General features: G+C 37.7%; 1 protein-coding gene across 15 annotated transcripts in view; it reads right to left on the reverse strand.

Moving 5' to 3' along the window:
• AOPEP (aminopeptidase O (putative)) overlaps window positions 1-18649 on the reverse strand; it is a 324257-nt gene extending 305608 nt beyond the window's left edge. For all 15 annotated transcript variants that reach the window (XR_004319043.1, XR_004319045.1, XR_004319044.1 and 12 more), the window contains exon 1: window positions 18558-18649. The gene's annotated coding sequence lies outside the window, so the exon portion shown is untranslated. The remainder of the gene's footprint in view (window positions 1-18557) is intronic.
• Window positions 18650-24304: the final 5655 nt, after the last annotated feature.

Raw genomic sequence — 24304 nt, forward strand, 5'->3', positions numbered from 1 at the left:
TCATTCAACAAATATGTGCAATCATCTTCAATTTTCTTTGTCTAGTAACTCTTTACTCTCCCCACCGTGTCCTCAAGGAAAACTTTCCTGACCTCACAGATTAAGTAAAAATCCCCTACTATTAGGTTTTATGCCACTGTGCACTTCTTCACAGCACAATACAGTTTTAGCTTTATATTTGTTTGTTTGATTATTTAACTAATATTATTATTCCTCTTACGTGAAAGGGAGTGTCACTTCTGGTAATAGTGGAGTAGCTTACATCAGACCAATCCTCCCAGTGGTCAGCAATTATAAACTCTAGACAACGACAAAAAAAATCCAAAGGCACATAAGAATGAGCAAAAAGCTGACAGAAACTGTAGGAAGCTGACACCTAGGAGAAGAGAATGGCACTGAGTTTTCGGTTTTGTTGTTTTTCATCTGAGGGTAGGCCCTGGTAGGTGCTCTGCAGAAGAGCTATAAAATTCAGACTGAAATCTGAATTTTATAGCCAGCAGTCTTACTGGCTGAGGAATCAGAGAGCCGAGTTCAGAACTGACTCAGCAGCTGTAAACTAAAGAAGGAAAACTTCAGAAAGGGTGAGAACCCAATATTCTACATAAAAACTGCCCAATTTTCTAATTAACCCTTGAACCCCTGCATGATAGGGGCAAACCAAACAGTTCACTATGGCTAAATGAACTGAATTGAGATTTCTGCTGCTGTCCATTGCAGGGAAGGTAAAGTTGGAAGCCTGAGTTCAATCAAGTTAATTGCCTGCTGAAACAAAACATTAATCTGCTCAGAGGACCATAAGGAATCCAGAGTTTCTATAAAATATCAACACAATGTCCAAGATAAAATCCTAAATCATTAGACATAAAAAGAAACAAGAAAACATGGTCCATATTCAAAGAAAAAGCAATGAAGGGAAACCAACTTAGGTGGACCCAAATATTAGTATTATCAGACAAGAATCTGAAAGCAGCTATTAGTATTAAAATTAAGGACATAAATGCTGTAATAAATGAACTACAAGGAAAACTCATCAGAGAAATATAAATTACTAAAAAAAATACAAAAATTCACTGGAGTTTAATAGCAGAATAGAGACTATAAAACAGAATAAATGAACTTGAAAATATTCATATAGAGAGAAGTTATAACTGATATCAAAGAAATAAAAAGGATCATAAGAGACTACTATGAACAATTATATGCCAACAAACTGGACACCTTAGAAAAAATAGATAAATTCCTAGAAACAAACAATCTTCCAACACTAACTCATGAAGAAATACGAAATGTGAGCAGACTAATTTAATATAGGTAAGGCGATTGAATCAGTAATCAAAAACCTCCCAACAAATGAAAGTCCAGGACCAGATGGCTTCAATGGTGAATTCTACCAAACATTCAAAGAAGATTTAATCATATCCTTCTCAAACTGTTCCAAAAAACTGAAGAGGAGGGAACACTTCCAAGTTCATTTTATGATGCCAGCATCACCCTAATACCAAAACCAGACAAGGACACCACAGAAAAAGAAAAGTTACAAGCCAATATCCCTGATGAACATAGAAGCAAAACCCCCAACAAAATAGTAGCAACCGAAATCCAACAATACATTAAAAGGAATCATACACCATGATCAAATGGGATTTATTCCAGAGATCCAAGGATGGTTCAATATCCACAAATCAAAGTGATACACCACATTAACAAAATGAAATATAAAAATTCAACATTCACCTAAAAAAATACAGAAAAAGCATCTGACAAAATTTAACATCCATTTATGATAACACTCTCAACAAAATAGAGATAGAGAGAACATACTTCAACATGATAAAGGCCATATATGACAAAATCACAGTTATCATCATACTTAACAATGAAATGCTAAAAGCTTTTCCTCAAAGATCAGGAACAATACAATACAAGGATGTCTACTCTTGCTACTTTAGTTCAACCTAGTATTGGAAGTTCTAGCCATGGTATTTAGGTAAGAAAAAGCAATAAAATGTATCCAAATAAGAAAGGAAGAAGGAAAACTGTTATTATTTCCAGATGACATACTTAATATAGAGAAAACCCAAAAGACTCCACCAAAAACTCTTCGAACTAATAAATGAATTCAATAAAGCTGCAGGATACAAAATCAATACACAGAAATCTGTTGCATTTCTATATAGTAATAACAAACTATCAGAAAGAGAAGTTAAGAAAACAATCCCATTACAACTGCATCAAAAAGAAAAAAAAAAAAACTCAAAATAAATTTTAACCAAGGAGGTAAAAAACCTATACAATGAAAACTATACCACACTGATGAAAGAAATTGAAGACAACACAAACAAATGGAAAGATATTCCAAGCTCATGGAGAAGAATAAATAATATTATTAAAATGTGCATACCACCCAAAGCAAGCTACAAATTTACTGCAATCTCTATCAAAATTACATTTTTCACAAAATTAGAGTAAATAATTCTAAACTTTGTATGAAACCACAAAATGCCCTGAATAGCTAAAGCAATCTTGAGAAAAAAGAAAAAGACTGGAGGTAGCACACTCCCTGATTTCAAACTACACTACAAAGCTACAGTAATCAAAATAGTATGACACTGGCATAAAAACAGACACATAGACCAAAGGAACAGGATAGAGAGCCCAGAAATAAATCCACACATATATGGCCAATTAACTTTTGACAAAGAAGAATATACAACATACATACAATATAAAAGTACTGAAAACATTTTTCAATAACTGGTGTTAGGAAAACTGGACATCCACATGCAAAAGAATGAAACTGGACCACTAACTTACATCATACACAAAAACTAACTCAAAACAGATTAAAGACTTGAATGTAAAGTGAGAAATGATAAAACTCCTAAAAGAAAACATAGGTGGTATGATCTTTAACATCGCTTTAAGTAATATTTTTTTGAATCTTACTCCAAAGATACTGGTGACAAAAGCAAAAATAAACAAATAGGACTATACCAAACTAAAAAGCTCCACACAGAGAAGGAAACCATCAGCAAAACAAAACAGCAACCTACGGAGTGGGAGAAGTTATTTGCTAATCATACATCCAATAAAGGGCTAGTATTCAAAATATATGAAGAACTCATCCAACTCAGTAACAACCAAAAAGTTTTGACTAAAAATTGGCTAGAGCATCTGAATAGACATTTTTCCAAAGTAGACATACAGATAGCCAACAGGCACATGAAAAGATGCTCAACATCACTAATCATCAGGGAAATTCAAATCAAAACCACAATGAGCTGGTCTACACCTGTCAGAATGGCTATTATCAAAAAAGAAAATAAATAACAAATGTTGGAGAGGTTGTAGAGAGATGGGAACCTTCCTACACTGTTGGTGGGAATGTAAATTAGCACAACCACTATGGAAAACAGTACGGAGGTTCCTGAAAACATTAAAAATAGAACTACCATATGATCCAGCAATTCCACTTCTGCGTGCTTATCCAAAGGAAATGAAAACACTAATTTGAAAAGATATATTCACCCACTATGTTCCTTGCAGCACTATATACATTAGGCAAGATATGGAAACAATCTTAAGTATCCACTGATGGATAAATGTATAAAGAGGATATATATATACACATATACATACACAATGTAATGCTACTCAGCCATAAACAAAGAAGGAAATCTTGTCATTTTTGACAACATGGATGGACCCTGAAGGTATTATGCTAAGTAACGTAAGTCAGTCATTGAAAGACCAATACTGTATAATTTCACTTATTTGTGGAATCTTAAAAACAAAACAAATATAAACTAAACTAAAAGATACAGAAAACAGACTGGCAGGTTATCAGTGAGGAAGTGTGTTGGGGTGGACAAAAAGGGTGAAGGGGGCCAACTGTATAGTGACAGATGGTAACTAGACTTATTGCGATGATCACTTTGTAATGTATACAAATATCAAATTATTATATTGTACACCTGAAATTAAGAAACAGTTGATCCTTGAACAAAGCAGGGTTGGGGCGCCAACCCCCTGTGCAGTTGAAAATCCATGAAAATCCATGAAAATACAGCACTCGGTATCCATGGTTCTGCATCAGCAGATCCAACCAACTGCAGATCATGTAGCACTGTGGTACATATTTATTGAAAAAAATCTGCATGTTCAATCTGCACAGTTCAAACTCATGTTCTTTAAGGAGCAACTGTAATGTTATATATTAATTTTATTTCAATAAAAAATAGTGTAAGGTGAGAACAACCAACACCCAGATCATGGTTTCTAAATACTTTTTCCAATAATAGGAACCAGGCCTCCTCGGAGAAAGGGCTGATTCTAGGACTGGGGTAGTGAAAATACAAGATGAGCCTGGAGCATCATACAGGCCCAGAAAGTAAGGATGTTTAAAAAAAAGGAGGAGGAAGAGGAGGAGGAAGGGGCATCTCAAAAGGACACAGGAACCATCTGAGTTTCCAAGGGCCAAAGCTGGAACAACCTGAGCAAGAAAATAAATAATGATAGTATTGGATTAGAACCCAAAGAATAAAATAAGTACCTATAACTCTATTCTAATATAAACAAAAGATTAATAAATAGGCAAGGGGGCAGTGGGATAGATACAACTTCCTTACAAAAGAATTTCAAATATTAGATGTAGGAATTATCTCTCCCAAGAGGCAGAACTTAATTTCCCTCCCCTTGAGTATAAACTGTATTTACTGACTTGCTTCCAAAGAATAGAGAATGGAAAAGGAAAAATACTAAGTTTACAGCAGAGAAACCTGCAGACATAAACTTAACCACATTATCAAGTTTAATATCACCAGTCATAAGTCATATCAATATCATTATTGCCTGATTTGATTTGATAAGAAGGGTACTTTACCTCTGCAGAATTCTCCCCAAAATCCATAATCTCAGTCTAATCATAAGAAACCCCAGACAAACTCCACATTGAAGGACATTCTAAAAAATACTTGATTAGTACTCTTCAAAAATATCAAGGCATGGAAAGGAAAGCAAGTAAAATCTTTAAAACTGTGACAGATTGGAGGAGGCTTGGGGATATGAAAATAAAATGTAATGTGGTATCCTAGACTGGATCCTGAAACAGGGGAGGCGGGGAGAACATTAATAGAAAAACTGTAAAATTACTTGTGGGTAATAGCATTGTACCAATGTTACTTCTATAGTTTAACAAATATACCATGATTATTATGTATATATTATGTATACCATTAGGGGAAGCTGGGTGATATGCATATTCTCATTCTATACTATCTTTGCAACTTTTTTAGTAAATCTAAAAGTGTTCTAAAAGAAACCATTTATATTTAGAATAGTTAAAATTGTCCAAATTTGCTGAGTGATATAAATCTAAAGATTCAAGAATCTGAAAAAGCCCAAATAGGATAAATGCAAAGGAAACCACATCTAGGCACATCATAATCAAATTGCTGAAAACAAACAAAAAAGTTGAAAGTATCCAGAACAAAATGACATTACACGCAGGATGATAATAACACAAATGACTGCTGACGTCTCATCAGAATGTCACTTGACTTCTCATCAGAAACAATGGAGGCCCAGAAAACAATGGAGTGATACCTTTTAAATGCTCAGTGAATTGGTGGGGGGTAGGGGGAAGCCCCAAATATATTAGTCCTAAATATTATCTTATTTTATAATCTTTGGGGAGGGATTAGGTTTATTTATTTTATCTATTTATTTACTTATTTATTTAAATAGAGGTACTGGGGATTGAACCTAGAACCTCATGCATGCTAAGCATGCACTCTATCACTGAGCTACATCCTTCCCTTCTTATTTTACAATTTTTTAGGAAATCTTTCTTTCATACTTAGCAAAATCACAGCCCATTTCTGGTTAAATTACTCAAAATTCTGAATGAGTGAAGCTTGAACTAATTTCTATTTTATTTTAAATTGGTATTTCCTCTCATTTGTCTTAAAAAATTCTATTTCAAAACAAATACATTCTAAAAGACTAACTCTCCCTCCAAAATATCTAGCTCTATCCTTCTTCAGTATAAATTTTTATGAATATTAGACAAACTTAAACAGCATGGAACAGGTTTTCTACTCAAAGGTTTGAGCAGCTATTAAACTCTCCGGTCCCTCAGAACTTTTCTTTCAGCTCCTCACTTTTCTATGTCCCCACTTTAATAGAAATCATTTGCCCTTAAACAGTTAATAAACTTTAAAGTTGAAGTAATTTTTAAATAGCAGAAGCAAGCCAGTCAAAGGATCACCATTATTTCTGGTACGGGTTTCATCTTTGAGTTCGGGATATGCTGGTATGCCTTCAGTCACTTTATTTAGTTTCAAGCATTTCAACTTTAAGCTTTCTCCCTTTGTTCATTCCTTTTTATTTATTTATTTTTTTACTTCAACTAAAAATACAGTGTTAAAACAACATTAAGCTATATGTTTTAACTGAACAAGTACCAGGATATTCAGAGTTTAAATTCCCTCTGGAACCATAACTCTAACAACCTACCCCTTCCCCCATATAAATATATGCTACAATAGGGTCTTTCATTGCAAAACTCATACCCGTGAGGCAACGTCGTTTATCACTGAGTAAATAATGCAAGATAACATAATGAAAAGGGGATTTTGCTTTATTCCCTTAACTATAAATAAAAATATGTAGCACTTTGCAGGATTACCACATGTGGTATGATATTAACTTAAATACCAATCTTTAAGCCAAACTGTAAATAAGATAAACTGTGCTCTCTGGTCTCAAGTTTCAAATAGTCTCTCTTTTCTTTAAATTTACTGCTTTCATGAAGCATATTAGAGTGACTGCATATAATTTGTGATCATGTAATGAAAGACCCTATTGTGATATGTATATCCAAAAAACAAAAAAACCCCACACAACAACAACTGGAGTTAATGTTGTTGTGGGAATTACAAAAAGTGCTTGTGATGAAGATCAATGCAGTGAAGCCAAGTCAGAATCAGAGTCAAAGACCTTTCCCCGGATAAAGAGAGTAAATCACTGTCAGCTGTGGCTTGATGTATATATTATAACCAACCAGTCAAGGGGGGAGGGGGAGAGAGGTCTAAAATGTGAACACTAAAAACAAAAACTGATTTTACTCACATCAGTCTATGACTACACTGAATTATGCTTCAGCATGATGTGGTATGATGGAATTCAGCTTCCCTGACGGCAGCCTGTGTTTACTCTGGCTATTCTGATCACATCTTAGCATCCAGATGCCATTCCTCTTTGGTGCCTAATGTGTTTATGCTCACATTACCAGCAGGCATTGGGTTGCAAAGATCATATTGGAAGTGATTTCACTCCATTTTCAAAGAGGAAAGAATTTATCCCTTTGATTGCTGCTTGCCTGCAAAGTAGAGCTTGTTTCAGTTTTCTTAAAAGTGCCACTTAAGCTAAATTATAGTGGAATGATCGGAAAAGGATTCCTGGGAGAACTCATTACAGTTACAAAGAAAAGGAGAGTTCACTCCTCAACTCCTCCCTCAAGAAGTCCAGTTGCCCAGGGAGGTTGGCCAGGGAAGGCATGGAAAGCTTCTTCACCTCCTGAACTTCAACATCTGATTCCTCCTCAGGAGATGGGTCTTAATCAACACTGACTTGTTTGATCAAATGTCTACATTTTAAAATTAGAAAATAGCCTTTCTGTGTCAAAACTGGTAAAAACATAGAAGACAATGAAGAATGAAAGGGTTAGAGCATGGCCTGTGGCAGAGACACCTCTGCTATCAAGTTGGACTGTGTCCTCCTGTAATCCTTTACCCTTCCCTCCTCCCTTGGCCTTTGTCATCTTGCTCAGGGAACAAGATTTTTGCATATCCAGACAACTTTCCATTATACAGGCACAAATAAGTTTACTTGTCAGTTTGTTTTTTAAAGTGCATTTGTGAAAACTTGAAACTAGCAAAAAGCACTGAAAACATCTATTCGAGAGGATCTACTTAGAAGAAGAAATTATTGGTATTTATTGAGTGCTTTCTAGGTATCTGCCACTCTCCTACTCTCTTGTAATCTTTTTCATTCTTATTATTCCCTTTGAGGGAAATTATGCTCAGAAAGGCTAAGTGGCCAAGATTACCAAGCAGAACTCAAGCAGTCGGACCAGACTGTTTTTAATCACCATGTAACCATGGCCTCTGCTGTAGGGCAATCCTACAGAGAAACATGCCACCTTGTATCAATGTCATTAGGAAAACAAAACAGAGGTCCATCACAGATAACAGCTAGGGTGAGGGGACTCCTGAAGGCTGGGTTCAGAACCCTGAAGGCAGAATAATTCAGGGAAGGGAGGAGTAGGCGCAAACAATAGACAGTAGTCTCTGCCCAGCTCTTGCCCCATTCGAATATTTAAAAGAAAGAGTTCAATGAAAATGAGAGAGGAGTAAGAGATGACTTTGACAGGTAGGAGTTTTGTGGCATTTTTCAAATTTTACAATGTTTAATGCACCTAAAACTTCACACTTTAATTATTTTCACATTTTTGATGAATAAGGATTGTGTTTCCAAATATTAGATATGTTGAATTAAATAATTTTATCCTAAGTCCATCTTGCACTATATTTTTATTCTTCTTTTAATCATGACTGGGGATTAAGCAACCCCCAACTCCATTCATCCCCACATTACTTAATTACTCAATACTCATATTTACTGAGCATTGACCAGAGTAAGGGGCTGAATTTCCGAGGCTGAATCCATAGTCACAATTCCAAGCCATTTCATTGATACTGTCACTAGGGTTCTGAGTCCCTGCTTATTTAACTCTGACCACACCTACCGCATCAATGCTTGACCCCAGTAACGCCCCACCTTAGATTTTCCCGTTTGAGTCTGCTGAGATATGCAGTTTCCCATGTTTCCGCTTTAACCACCCTCAGTTTGCCACTCACCAGTGGTTATCTGGGTTCTGCACCATTGCTCTTCAATACACCTTGCATGACTAGTCACTGTTTCACATGTACAGGCTTTATCTACTGAGCTAGACTGTAAACTCTTGGGGTACAGGGAGCTACTTTACCATTCTTTGTATCATTCAATAAGAAAATGCCCCCAAAAGAACCACTCCGTGATAAGCACGGTTCTACTGCAAAGGGTATGTGTTAGTCATGTTTTTGATTTTCTGCACTTTATACACTTTGAGACCTCGGGGCCCTGCTGATCCTGGAGAGACAATCCCTTCTGGGGCTAGCTAATACGCAAACCAACCAATCCAGAGTCCACACCCCCAGCCACCTCCTTTACCTAACTCTCCCACACCAAGTCAATATTCCCTCTATTCTAAATCACCCAAGGCGAGATACCAGACAACCAGGGACCACCCTTATTGCCCAGAGCCCTCTAAAATGATCCAAACTAGCCAACCCTGTCTGCTGGCCATGCCCTGCCCTGCCTTTCCCCAGGTGCCACAATGAAGGCTCATGCCCGTGGTTTCCCCTCACTCTCCTGACCAACCCTAGTGCCTCCATGTGTGGCCCTGCATGGCAGGCCCCCTCTTCTTGGGAACTGTAAATACACTTTTCTTTTAAAGGTAGTTTCTATGTCTGTCATCTTATACATGATTAAAACAAAATTCTGGGTATACTTTAAAACAGAGTAAAAAGGAGGGATTTGCATGGTAAGACAGGGATGGATCTCAGAGAAATAACCATGAGGGGTTGGGGATGAGGGGGGGAGGGAAATGCAATAAACAGAGGAATGACAACTATTAAAAAAAAAAAAGAGTATCATCATATCTGGAGGTCCTTGGGAATGTGAACTGAACACTTGAGACCAGGGAGGGTTCGATCTCCATCAGTGCTAGGAAGAAAGATTTTCAGTGGGCACAGAGGAGAGAGAGAAGCAGTACATAGGACAGAATAGGTTTACTGAGTGCCCTGCTTAGCATCAAGAACACAGAAGCTCACCTTGTCTTCCAGTTCCACTTTTGGTTTACGATCGTAGCACTGAATCGGTCATTGTAATTGTTAAAACATCAAATCTTTAAATAACCCTCCCTTTGTTTCTCTTTTTCTATTTTTTTCCATAAGGATTAGCACGAAAATCCCTAATCTCAGAAGCAACAAGGAAAAGGTAAAAGCTAAGGAAAGTGTGGCCAATCTGCAGACAGTCTCAGGAAAACCAAAATCCCAGGAGAGGGGTAGGTGGAGGCAGTTCTGAGAAGAGAGAAAACCAGGATGAGCCCCTGTAGCCTGCCACCAGGAAAAGAGCAGCCTGGATTTAAGAAGCAGCCTTGGTAATGAAATCCAAGGGCTTCCTAACATTCTCTCTCCTAGATAAAGCTAACCAGTGTGAATGAATGCTTAATAGACACTTGCTGAATGGATACATCAATCATGTAAAATTGAGTAATTTTATGATACTCATGGATATTTAGATATAGCCCATTTTGTCTCCCCATCAATTTAAAATCTTTCTTGTCCTTTTCTATCCCTCCCTTGAGACAAAGGTTCTCTTTTCTCCTACAGCATAAGGTGGTGCAATTTTCCACGGTGCTCTGATGTTCCATGTTCCTATGGGACATCTGCACATTCAGCCATTCTCCTCTGAGAAAATGCCAGAGAACTCCCACCCCACAAACGCTCCACGTTTCAGAGGTTCAGGAAACCAGGTGGGGAACAGATCCAGACTACGGCAGTCCAGGAGAACCCCATTCACCAAAACATCCCTAGAACATGTTGATCGCTCGGGGATTCGGTCAGTTTAGAACTCCCCCAGACTAGTCAGAAATCTTTGAGACGGGATTTGATCTTTGTACCGTAGCTTTAACAATTAGCTACTGCGTCTCACAACTCCTTGCTATGAGATTGCTAAGAGATCGCTAGGCACCGTGAGCACATTAGTGCATTTACTCCTCACTACCTGAAGAGGCAGGTCTTTCATCTCCACTCTACAGATGAGCAAATTCAGGCCCAGAGAGGTTAAGACACTTCCCTAAGTTCACAGTTATTAGATGGCAGAGTTGGAATTTGGATTCACATGGTCTGACTTCAGATTCTGGACTCTTAAAACTATACTTTATTGCCTGAAGCACAGTCCAAGCCTAGATCAAAAATGCCCATTTAAAGCACAGAAAGTGCATTACAACAAGTTTATACTCTACAGCACAGGGAACTATATTCAATATATTGTAGTAACTTATGGTTAAAAGAATATGAGAACGAATATATGTATGTTCCTATGTAACTGAAGTATTGGGCTGTACACCAGACATTGACACAACATTGTAAACTGACTATACTTCAATAAAAGTATATTAAAAAAAAAAAAGGGCATTAGATCCTAAACCTATAAGTTGAAAGAGACAGGCAACACTGAAACACATCAAAAACTACCCCCGTATTCCCAAACATTGATATCCATCACCAGTCTTTCCACCACTCAGAAAACACCATATTCTGCTGCTTATTGGCAAGGCAATTTATACTGTCATAGGTCCTGTGATTTATACAATATCACAGGTCCTGCATTTTAAGGAGTGACAAAATCTTACACATACACACCAAATGAAAGGTGTATTTTAATTCTGATGTAATAAAACTTAAGTACCTAAAACTGCAAAATACCAAACATTTTACATGTTTACATTCTATTTGGTCAAGCTAAAATCATGTATTAATGCTGATGCAATTATGTAACATTCTATATGTCCCTGAATAGGCGACATGCTATCCAGAAACCATTCTTACCATGAGACACTGACCTAGATATTCTAAGAATTGGAAGGTGGTGGAAATGTATACAAGGATGGAAAATTAGAACACAAACTCACGTTTTAGGTCTACTTCTAAGCTGGCAGGAGTACCAGCCTTGTTGAAATATACTACTTTCACTCAAATTTCTCCCCATCACTCCCCAGAAGAACAAGACTTCTATAGACGAGCTCTGAATGGCTGGGAGGGCTGCCATGACACTGCCTAAATCTTCTCTTCAAAAACCAAACATCAGTTTTTTCACCTGATTCTCACACGACAGTTTCTAAAATCCTCATAAACCCATGTCACACTCCAGTTTACTCACGGTCCTCAAAGCAGAATTTGAGTACAACTCTTGAAATAAGGTATGACTATAGCAGATGCAAAAGGAAAGGCTATTACTCCATGAAGTGTTTTGCATGCCACAGACCCAAGATAAATAACTATTGAACACTTTTGTGGATATAATTCAACTAATACAGCCTTTAAAAATAAAAAGAACTGGCTTAATATTTAACATTTAAAGATGAAAGCATTATCAGACCACACAGGAACTTTTGTTATGCTATGATAAAAGGTAACAAAACTTTTAAAACTCTATTAGGAGAAGGAATAGAATTTATTATGTCTATAAATATTCACATACTAGAAATAGGATCTAGATTAATAGAGTTGGGTTACAGAGTTCAGCAGAATAAAAATAAAGAAATTAGGAAAGAAAATATAGAGAAAAACATCAGCTTTCTCAGTAAGATCTCCTCTTCTAGAAATGTTGAAAAACACTGTTTTTAATAGAAGCTATTTTTGAAATTTCATCCTTAAAGAAATGACGTGCAAGTAGTTTAGTAACAATCACTGTTCTGCTGTGGAGAAAAAGTCACTGCTCCAGCTCCTGGGAGAATATATTTTACTAGGATAAAGAGATGACAGACACAGACTCCTAAGATCCATGATCATAAGGGACTAGAAATCCAGTTTCCCTCACTGCATGAATCCCCTCTAGAACACACATGCAGTCATCCAGCAACTCTTTCAAAAGCCCCAGGTATTTTTAATATTGTTTAAAAATAAAACAGCCAAACAATCCAAATGTGCATCAAGTGATGAATGGAAAAACAAAATACAGTATATCCAGACAAAGGAATATTACTCAGCCATAAAAAGGAATGACATACTGATACATACCAAATATGGATGAAGCTTGAAAAAATTATGCTAAGTGAAGGAAGACACAAAAGGCCATACATCATATAATTCTATTTATATGAAATGTACAAATAGGTAAATCCACAGGGAGAGAAGGTAGATTAGTGGCTGCCAGGGCCAGGGAAAGGTGGAAATGGGGAGCGACTACTAACGGATAAAGGGATTCTTCTGGAGTAATGACAATATTCTAAAATGAAACTGTGGTAATGTGCACACAACTCTGTGAATATGCTAAAAACACTGAACTATATCCTTTTTAAGGCTGAATTTTATGACATGTGAATTACATCTCAATAAAGCTATTATTTTTAAAAGTGGGGGGAAGAGAAAAGAAAATCATTTAAACAAGGTTTTTCAGTGGTTTTCTCATAAGTGTCCTACAAAAGATAGAAAATCCTATATAATTTAGAACAAAAGACTCAATAAAAACATGTAATTATATTAGCAATAATTATTATAAGTTTAGTGTTTTGAAGGAACTATTTTAAAAAGATACATATTAATTTCAAGAGGAACTTGCAGTTGGAGAACTATGGTATGCTAAGTACTCATCTCCTTCCCACACGGCATAGCATTTCAATCTTAGAATTTACTTTATATATTATTTGAAAGACTGTTTCAAAAAGCGTTAGCCTTGAGTATTTGTTTAACACAGTACTTCCCAAGCTTCAGTTATGTATGTACCATCTTAGTATTTTTACCATCCTCACAACATGCTATTATTTATTAAGTATTTTTCTTCAATCCACTTCACCACTGACTCACCTTTTATAATATCCATGAAATCATGGGTTTGAAGTGCTAATTCACATTTTTCCACTATATATTAACATTCAAAATATGCTTATACATGTACCACTTTAAATCATCTTGTATACAACTCAAGAAAACACTGGTTTTAAAAAGTCAGTTTAGCCTGGTGACATAGCTACACTTTAAAAAGTGACAGGGAAATTAGAATGTCCAGAAAATGACTTTTCAGCAAAATTTAGGACTGCTCTTTTCCATAAAGCAAGGTACATGTTCAGTGGGAGACACAGGGCTGGCACTTAGCCAAGAAAAAGTATTTGAAAACAGTGTTAGAGTGAATGGCAGGGGGCAGTGGCAGGTAGGAGGCCTCCGCGGAGGAAGCAGCTGAAAGAAGAGGGATGTCAGGTCTTCCCTACAAGTTCTTCCATAGAGTGTGACACAGTCCAGGTGCCACTGCCAGTTCGGCTTGTCAGACAGAGCTGAGCTTGGCAGAGAGGCAACTGTCTGATGATCAGCTGGAGCAGGGCTTTTTACTGATGCTGCCTGCTTCCTGTCGACACCAGTCCTAAAAGCCTGCAGAGGGGCCCACTACTAACGCAGTGACTTCAGGGCGGGGGGTGGGGGGGGAGTCTGGGCTCTACTGCACCTTTTCCTCCTATCTAAAGGAAACATGGGTTAGATCCCATTCTGAAATATTAGGGCCATGGATGGTTTGAAACAGCTTCCTAAGAGGAGCTTATCCCCATTCCTGATGGGGGATGTCATCATATAACCCCTCCTCAAAAAAACTCACATTAAAGACACTGGAATATTTAATCACCCTCATCACTCCCTTTTCCCACTGCAAAAGGAACAACCACCTCGTTGGTAGTTATCCATCCTAAGTAGGTAAAACAAGAACATGCCATTATGTTCTTATCAATTTAAGAAGACCTGACTGAATCTGGGAATAATGAGTTTTACAGAAAGATAGTCACTGAAGGCTCTCTTCAAATAGAAAAAACAAACAAACTTCCTGTCCCATTCTTTTTCATTAATCATTTTTTCTTGAAAGTAGATATAACAACTTTTTAAAATAATTCTGTGGAGGAAAAAAATCATAAATCATGTTAGATAAATCTACTGCCACTGACCACTGCCTTAGGGTACCAGCCTACAGGATCACTGACATATTATTTTCTTAACACTCCTGATGCCTTTAAGACTTCTAGCACGTGGTGTGGAGACGATGAAAAGATATACTTTCACGGTATTTTCTCAAGTTAATTTATTCTTTGACTGTGTGAAGCTTTAATATGTAGCCCCATAACTGTAAAGGTAGGTTTCCTAAAGATTATTCAGAAAATATTAACTATAGAACTATAAAGTCTCTAAGTCTGATTGGTTTTGTGTTATAATATTACACTGTCAAAGTGGTCTTCAGGGGCATTTTTAACCCAAGAAGAGTACTTATGATTTCTCAAAGAATTTTATCCCATGAATCAATTTCCAGTGAACATTAAACATTCAAGTAGCTTCAGCTACCAATTCGGATTCATATCTGTAAATATCCTCAGAAACTCATGAAAACGTTTGTTTTCTAGCCAGATAAATCACACCTCTTGTCAAAGATCTACCACAGTGTTTCTCAAAATGTGGACTGAGAATCACACGCACTAGAATCCAATGAGGAGGGGCAGGCTGGTGGGAGTGGTGCGTGTTAAAAATACACATTCTTAGGCACTATGTCAGATCAATTAAATCTAAATCGCCAGGGATGGGGGACAATATTCCACATGTGAAGTAAGATATCTAGGTAATTCTTATGTACCCTAACACTTCTGAACCACTTAGCTATTTGAACCAACTCTTGCTCTCACAAAACCATGAAAACAGGATTCTCACAAGTCATTGCATAAAATATAAATAAATAAATAAATAAATAAATAAATAAATAAATAAATAAATAAATAAATAAATAAAATATAGGAACCAAGGAATAAATATGTTAAATGGAAAAGGAGGCAAGGTGAAAAGCTCATCTACTACAGTCTGGCAGAATTGAGATTGCAGTGCAAGCTGCAGCCATGAGCAGAGACAGTATTCTCTACCTATAAGACAAGTGTATTTGTTACTTGGATCTATAGTGAAGACACCAGTATCTTTCCTGTCATTCAACTTGAAACACAGCTTACTCTGTAAGAGGAATGCCATCCTTACATAACGATCACAGGATGTTTCAGCATGCAATGAAGTTTTCATTCATTCTTTCTCAACCTTGTGACTTTGCCACCACAATTAGGCAAAGTGGTTCTCAACCTCTGTGAATTTCCTGGGCCAGTGGTTTTCAAACTTGACATGCATGAAGATCCTGTTAAACCACCGACTACTGCTTGCATTTACAAGTTCCCAGTGATACTGATGCTGCTGGTCCTGAGATCAGACTTGAGAACCACTGGCTTAATCTAACTCTGGTCTCCTCCCCTGGGTTCAATGATGGCTTAAAAAAAAAAAGATTTTATCTGGCAAGTGCTCTAACCATTTCTTGCAGGGCTTCTTGGGTAGGTACCCTTGCTGCTCAGTATCTTGAGGAAGTTCCCATCACTCAAAACTTGTAGTTGAGCAATAAGCTTGTCCTTTCTTGGCAGCTCCAGGGATAAAAACCCTTCCTATCCATCCCCCAATTCCTGGCCTCTTTCTGACCCTTAAGCCCCCACTTCCTACTCTGAAAGTATACTTCCTACAGCAGGAAAGCTGTAGGAAGGATAAGAGGTTCGTCTGTTCCTGTCTAAGGGAACTACACTTCCTTTAGCTGGAAATCAAGACAAGCTCCCTCCATTTAGTGATTTATTTGATGATTATCACAGGGCTACAGCTGTACAGATGAAACCAGCAAGGACTACAGCAACTGGAGGCACAATTAGGTCAGGTATAAACTCAAAGATTGTCTAGAAATATGAGAAACACATATATATCTCAATATTTACATTCTGGTCCTTCATGGGCATAAATATATAACACAGACTTCTCCAGTCAGAGGTAGGTCCAGAATTTACATACTACAAATGGGTGCCCCTTCTCACTAAATGGCTTTCAAATCCATCTCAAGAAGGTTTAAAATATATTCCCAACATCAGGTTCTAAGTGGTGAATTGAGTATGTATTCAGTTCACCCTTCCCAAGAAAAGATTTCAGTAAGTTCCTAAAAATTAAAAAGCATTTGGGAGCAAAGTAAGAAAATGCATCTGATATAGCCTAAAGATCTTTAGAAGACCTTCAGAAGCTCAATTATCTTGTCAATTTGAACATACAACTGACAATTTGGGGACTATGTTAAAATTAGGAAGTTTTAAAGGTAAGGCTAAACAGTTTATGTTTCTTTGAGACTTTGATATATGCTTAAGAAAAAAGTAAACCTGGAGAACACATACAGAACTACATTAACAGAGAAGGATATTTTTAAAGTGTTGGCCATAAGCTAGTTAAACATTGCAAACATAAAAAGCATAGGTTTCAATTCATAGACCTGAACTTCAAGCTTGTCTCCACCGTTTAGTTACTAAGAATTTTTGGCAAGTTAATTTTACATAACTGAGCCAAAGTTTCCTTTTCTGTAAACCGAGGATGCTAATTCCTAACTCACAAGGTCCTTGTGTGAGGTAAGGAGAAAACATGCAAAATGTTGAACACAGTCCTTGGGATATAGCAAATGGTCAATAGTGAGTGGCTACTATTATTCCCTAACCTTTTTCTACTTTGTCCCCCAAATATAACAACCTAATCTTAACAATTACCAAGTCATTCACAGGGTTCTCAGAATTCTATTAAGCACCACAAGCCCTATTCAAAAATAAAACGTACTAAAAGTGCAAGAAAATACAAAACCAAACCATCAATGAGATCAAAAATTTCAGAATCCTGCTTCTTCTCCCATATCTATTTTGGTTGGTTTTGTAATTCCTTTATCAAGAATATGAATCCAATTATTTTTTGGCAGGCTAGACATTCCTAGTGGAGTTCTGCTGCTTATTTATTTCGATGGCTACCTTCTTTTTTTAAATTGTGGTCAGTTTACAATGTTGCATCAATTTCTGGTGTACAGCATAATGTTTTAGTCATACATATACATACATATATATATATTCCTTTTCATATTCTTTTTCATTATGGCTACCTTTGATGGATAACTGTCATCATTACTTGAAAAAGAAATACAGGAACAGGAGTATTTTAATGAAATGCTGTAACTGTTTCATCAACCTCAACAGCTGATTGGATGCCATGTGGATCATTATTATCAAAATAGATTTTCACATTACTGCACCATCCCCTTACCCAACAAATGCATGCTTTAATGAACAAAACTCCAGACTGACAGAACAAATGCTCTTCAGGGACACAAAAACTCAAAACTTGGTGTTCTCAGTAAGGGTCGTCGCGGGGGGGGGGGGTTAGGGACGGGAGGTGGCTGGATGTCACTGCAAGTAGAAATGAAGAGTCGGAAACCGTTCTGTCTCCTTAAACATGACTGGAGATGAGCCCTACGGAGCTTGGAGCGGAGAGAAAAGAAGCGGGTGAAGTGGGCCTGGAGGCAAGAGAGCAAGGAGGCGGCAACCGCAATCTGAGGAAAGGTCTGTACGACGGGGGAGAGGAGCTTCAGAGCCCATCACCACCCCGAAAGCGGAGGCCGAGAAAGTGGCCGCTCAGCCCAGTCCCCAGAACGGGTTCAGCCTCAGGAGTTTGGAAGGACTGAGAAGGAATGGGGACCCCGCTGACCAAGACAGATGAGGGCAGCGGCGGGCTCCCGGTCGCCTTTAAAACGGGACGCTGCTAAGCCCACCGCCATCCCAGTGCTGTTGGAGAGGAAGACAGGGACACAACAAGGAGCGCGTGGGTTACCTGTCTCAGCCGCCTGCCCACGGGTCTCCACTTCCTCAGAATAGGTGTTCCCACGGGCTACCCGGCACGCGCCTAGTGACGTCATCCTTGCGCGCCTGGGCCGCAGTCCGCCTGGCCCCGCCCCCTTGGAAAAAGCGGGGGCGGGGCGGTGAATGGAGGTCTGCGCAGCCGCGCAGCTGCCAAGGGCTTGGGAAGGCGCGAAAGGCTTGGTTTAGATTTTGTGGAGTTGCCCCCTTACCCACCTATTCCTAATTGCAAAACGTTACAGGCACTTAAATAAAAAAAGTTATTGTAATACAGACACACACTTTTTATTCCTTATTTTTCTCTGCCTCTACTGTATATGAGTGTTACATATTCATTCCATCACACTTGATTAAAAGTCATACTAAATCCCAGGCAAGCACTTGTTACAAAATCTGGGATACAGCCATGAGGAAACATGCTACCTACCTTCATGGAGGTTACTTCCATTAAGAAAGCAAACTTTGAGTAACTCAACAAACATTTCAGGCATACATCGTTTTATTGCCCATCACAGATACGGCGATGTTTACAAATTGAAAGTTTGTGATAACCCTACCATTGTCAGATAATGGTTAGCATTTTTTTTTAGCAGTAAAGTATTTTTAATTAAGGTATGTATATTTTTTAGATATGATACTATTGCACACTTAATAGACTACAATATAGTGTAAACATAACTTTTATATGCACTGAAAAGCCAAAAAAAGTGTGAATTACTTTATTACAATATTTGCTTTATTGCCATGGGGATCCCTACCCCAATATCTAAGGTACACCCATTTGCATTGGTAGAGATCTTCAGTGCGTGGAAGGAAAAGAACACATTGCTCAGAAACTGAAGGAAGGAGGATGCCCCTTTAATGTGAGATGTCAAGGAAGTGCCCTATGAAGAGGCTTATTAAATTGAGAAAGGAAGAAGCCAGCTCTGTGAAGATCTGGAGGAAGAGCAAGTAAGAGAAGGACCAATGTGTTTGAAAACTATGGGGAGGGAACAACCTGGTGGTGCCCTTGAGAAAGTAAGCTAGAGGAAGCGTAGAAGATGAGATCAACAAGGCAAGGAGAATCCTGATCTTGCAGAGCCTTTCTGGGTCATGGTAAGGGGAATCGATTTTATTTTAAGTGTAATGGGCAGCCGGTGACGAGTTTTAAGTGTAAGAGTAACAGGATCTGTTTTTATAAGATGTGTATAACAATAAACAATTTGGAGGCAAGAAAGGATGCAGAGAGAACAATTGCCTTTGCAACAGTCAAGTAAGAAATAATGGAGAGAAATGAACAAACTTGAGAAATAATTTGGACATAGATATGACAGACTTGGAGATAGATTAGATAAGGCCATAAGGAAAAGAAAGTTGTCAATAATGACTTCGAAACTTTGGGCTTAAGCCAATAGCTGGATAATACAGCTAAGACAATTTCTAATTCTTCACAAGATTTGCTTACTCCTCCTCCTTTGAACCCTGACCCCTTTGCTTCTTTGTTACCAAGCCCTCTTCGTTCTCCTCTTACTTTTCTGACCATCTCCCCTCAGTTTCAGTCAAGGGGATCCTCTTTCTTTTCCTTTTCCTGAACTCTTTACCCCTTGATCTCGTTATGCTCCATCAGAATCTGCAAACACAGAAAGCTACAGTGCTGAGGCAGTGAACACAAAGGAGAACTGGAATTCATGGTTCCTACTCAGCACTGGTACCTGAGTTTTTTGCCAACCGGGAATTTTCTCTAGTGATGTCAGATCCCCCCATTTTAAAAGAGAAATCAATACACAGATACATGAAATCGCTGAAATTTCAAATGTTGGTCACTAAGTTGAATTTTGTTTGAACTTTTATTTTGGACCAAACAAAATGCACCTATAGGCCAGATGAGGCCCACAAGCTACAGCTTTGCCCCCTTGATGAATATTTTCCCAGGATGGTGATTTTTGTCGACTCTCATGTGACTATCATCTGTAAGCTGATAATTCCCAAGTCTATCTCACAACCCAGACCTTTTGAAAATTTGTTGCTGAAGTACTCAGGTTCCACTGAGATGTCCAGTTGGCATCCCAAACTTGACATTTAAAACTGAACTCATTATCTACCCTCATCCCCAAACCTAACCTACTCAACTATTCTTTGTCTCAGTCAGCAACACCGATATGCACCCAGTCACCCAAGCCTGAAATCCAGGGTTATCCTAGACTTCTCCTCTCTTCCACCCCGCTGGCCAATCAAACATGTCCTCATCTTGATCTCCTCGATATTTATCACATCTGCCCATCACCTCCATCCTAACTCATCTCTACTTTTCCTCAAGCCTTCCTTATTTGTCTCTGGGCAAGTCACTTGATCTCTCTACCCCTCAGTTTTTTCATTTGTTTAATGAAAGGACTGAACTATGTGAAGATTCCTAGGATCTGTTCCATTGTAAAATTCCGTTTCAGAAAGCCATCAAACTTGTCAGAGTAGTAGCCTATAATTTTGTGTGTGTGTGTTCTTTTAGCCTGGCTATTTTAATAGCAAGGATATTGTGATCAGGTTGACAGGGAAAACTGGAATTGATTAAAATCAATTAAATAAAATCAATACAAAATGAAATTAACATGGACTAAAGCTGGACACAGATTGATTATGGAATAAACACTCACTGAAAAAGAACTACTGATTGTTAACTGGAGAAAACATATATGGTAAAATTTGTCACTTATTATAAGTTGATGTAAAAATCAAATATTCTTGTCAAAATTTAGATCTACAAATTTTCTGCAGAAAAATTAAATTGGCCTTGGTTAATTAGCCACTAAAGAAAGTTCATGATGTCAGAAGATCTAATGACTATTATTTTTCATGAAGAGAAAAAATAATATTGAATTGTAACTTCAGAGTAAAGTCTACATGTAAAAGAACTGGAACTGAGTCCAGTGAAAATGATTTCAGTAGAAACAGAAAAACAAGACAGTTTCCCTATAAAATAAAATTGATCATGGCATTAAGTTGGCATAATGAAATTTGCTCCAGAAAATACTCTGTTTTATGTTAAAGATTTCAAATAGAATTTTAAAACTTGGATTGGAGTCAAGAGTATGGTCATTTCTGATATTAACAAGTTATAAAAAGTTGGTTTAGATGCAGGGGTTTTTCTCATTTTGATGAGTCAGGGTAAGAAGAACTCGGAAAACTAGAGAAGTGTGCACTTAAAACTCGGTATATGGCAGTTAAAACAAGTAACTAGAGCCACGACAACAAACCACTTGGTATGAGCTCTCTTGCTTTTCTGAGTCATTCATACAGTACCAATCATGACCATGCTTCTGCTGACACTTCATATTGTTATGTTTGTACTCTTAAGAATAAAGAAGATCCCCTTCCATCGCCTTTCCTTCTTCCTACCGATTTCTCATGGTTATGTGGGAGAAGTTAGATTTTACAAAGTAAATTATTATGAAAAAATGTAATTTTTTAAAATCTCAGTTTCTAAGACTTGACTCTGGTTTATGTTAAATACAGTGTGTGTTCTGTGAAGGTTCTTTGCACAACAGTTAAAATTATAATTATATAAGTGCCATCTTTCCTAACAGGAATTGCTTTGGTTTTAATTTGAAGATTTTTTAAAAATCCTGATATTTTAATGTCAGTTTCTTACATCTCAAAATATATAGAAAAAGGTAAACCTTAAGTCATTTTATACTCCTGATACATAAACACGGCCATGTCATAAATGTTTCATTTTCAAACAAGAGTTGTTTAATGTCAGCAAACTTTCACTCTTCATAGAAAAATAGGTTAAAATGAAAATTTAAGGAATCAAAACTCACTGCCTGTTTTTACTCTCTGTCTCTAGCTCTGCTTTCGTAGCTTCAGTCTTCAGATATTTTTAAATACAGTTTTTATCTTTAGATGGAAAAGAATCCATCAGCTTGTAAATGTGAAATACCCAGGCCAGCAAACTAAAGGGAAAATCTACCCCTAGCCCTGCTTTGGCTCACCTTACTTTGCGTATTACTTCTTAAAGCTAAATCTCAAAAGTATCTCAAGAAATTTCTCATAAACGTCTCACAAAAGAAAAGTGTTTTGATTGGGTCTAAGAGTGTTCAGGAACTTTTATTTGTAATGTTGCCATGATCCATTTAAAAAATGGTTTTGTAGAAGATACTTTTTCGATGAAAATTATTGATGTAAGTATAATTTTGATTTAAATATTCATGTTAATATACACAAAATCAATGCTTCACAGAATCAAAGTGACAGAGTTAGCATCTTGTATTCATCCAATAGCTCCTGAAAATCTTTATAATCTTTCAGTTCTAAATCTCATATTTATGAGTCTTTATTCATGCCACAAGCAGCTGTATTTCCCTGAGGTCTGCATAATTGGAGTACATACAGCTTGGTTTCAGGTATGCTTTTTATTAATGACCATTTTCCCCTCTGATGCTATCAGCTCCATGAAATCTGTTCATATCCCCACTGAGATTTTGTGCATTGGATTTAGTTTCAAAAGGATTTCTGACTTAGCTCAGATGGACAGAGTACAATAGCAGAGGGAAGACAGAGACACCTAACTGTCCCTCAGTATCCAGTCTCTTGTTTCTTCACAGAAATAGAATGCCTCACATTTTAGATAACAGAATATCGTCTCTTAGCTGGACACATGGCCACTCACAATAAAGACAATATTTTTCAGGATCCCTTGCAGCTAGATACGGCCCTGTGACTAAGGGCTGGTTAATTGGCAGTAAGAGTAACTATAATGCAGGATATGAGTTATTTCTTCTTCCCAGCCTCCTTCCTGTTGACTGGAATGCAGATGTGTTGGCTATTCTGAGTGTAGCCACCTTGGGTTATAACTCAACCTTCAGAGACTTGTGAGAAAGCAACAAGATAGAAGGAATCTGTATCCCTGAGGATTTTGTAGGCAGAGCCACTATCCCACCTCTGAACTATCTACCTCTGCACTTATACCAAGAGAAATAAGCCACTTTCTTCATTAAGTCACTTTATTTGGGGTCTGTTTTTCTTCCACCATGCCTAACTAGGAGATAAGGACTAGGATTCAAAAGAAAAATACACAGATAAGGCATTTTCAGATCTCATGCAGACCTGAACAGCAACAAGAAAAAGCCTCTTGGAGGAAATGCAAGCTCATTTCAGTTACCCCAAACCATGGAGACCAGAAAACAGAGACCTGTAAGAGATATGGTCTAAAGGCAGTAACACCTAAATTCAGTTTCTTTATAAAGCAAGTACTTCATGTTTATGGGCTTGCTTGTTTTAGCCTACCTAATACCCCACCTTTCCCCTACTAACAGAACCCGATTTTGTGGAAGAAAATCCATTGACCTCAGAGAAGGTAGGTCCCTCCACCACTCCAATGGATGAAAGATTAGAAATCTAAGCCAGCTACGGAACCCCGTTCCTTTCTGCCCCTTATTCATGGTCCCAGCTTTCCTTACAGCCAAGAGTGGCTTTGTTGCCCAGTCTGGGCAATCAGATGGACGAGTAGGCTGCTAAGAGCACCTGGGACAGATTTTACCTCCTTATAAAAAGACAGTCATAAAAGGAGAGCTAGCTGCTTGGTACCGTTCCTTTCTTTATTACTTGTGATGCCTACATAAAGGGAAAAGATGCTCGGCGCTCCCAGCAGCCATCTTGATCATAGGTGGTAAGTATCACGATGAAAAGTCAACCTGCTGAGGAAGGAGGGGGAGACAGAGGGTAGGAGCCTGAGTCACTGCTGACGCT

Source organism: Camelus ferus, chromosome 4 (genome assembly GCF_009834535.1).
Source record: "Camelus ferus isolate YT-003-E chromosome 4, BCGSAC_Cfer_1.0, whole genome shotgun sequence".
Lineage (NCBI taxonomy): Eukaryota > Metazoa > Chordata > Mammalia > Artiodactyla > Camelidae > Camelus > Camelus ferus.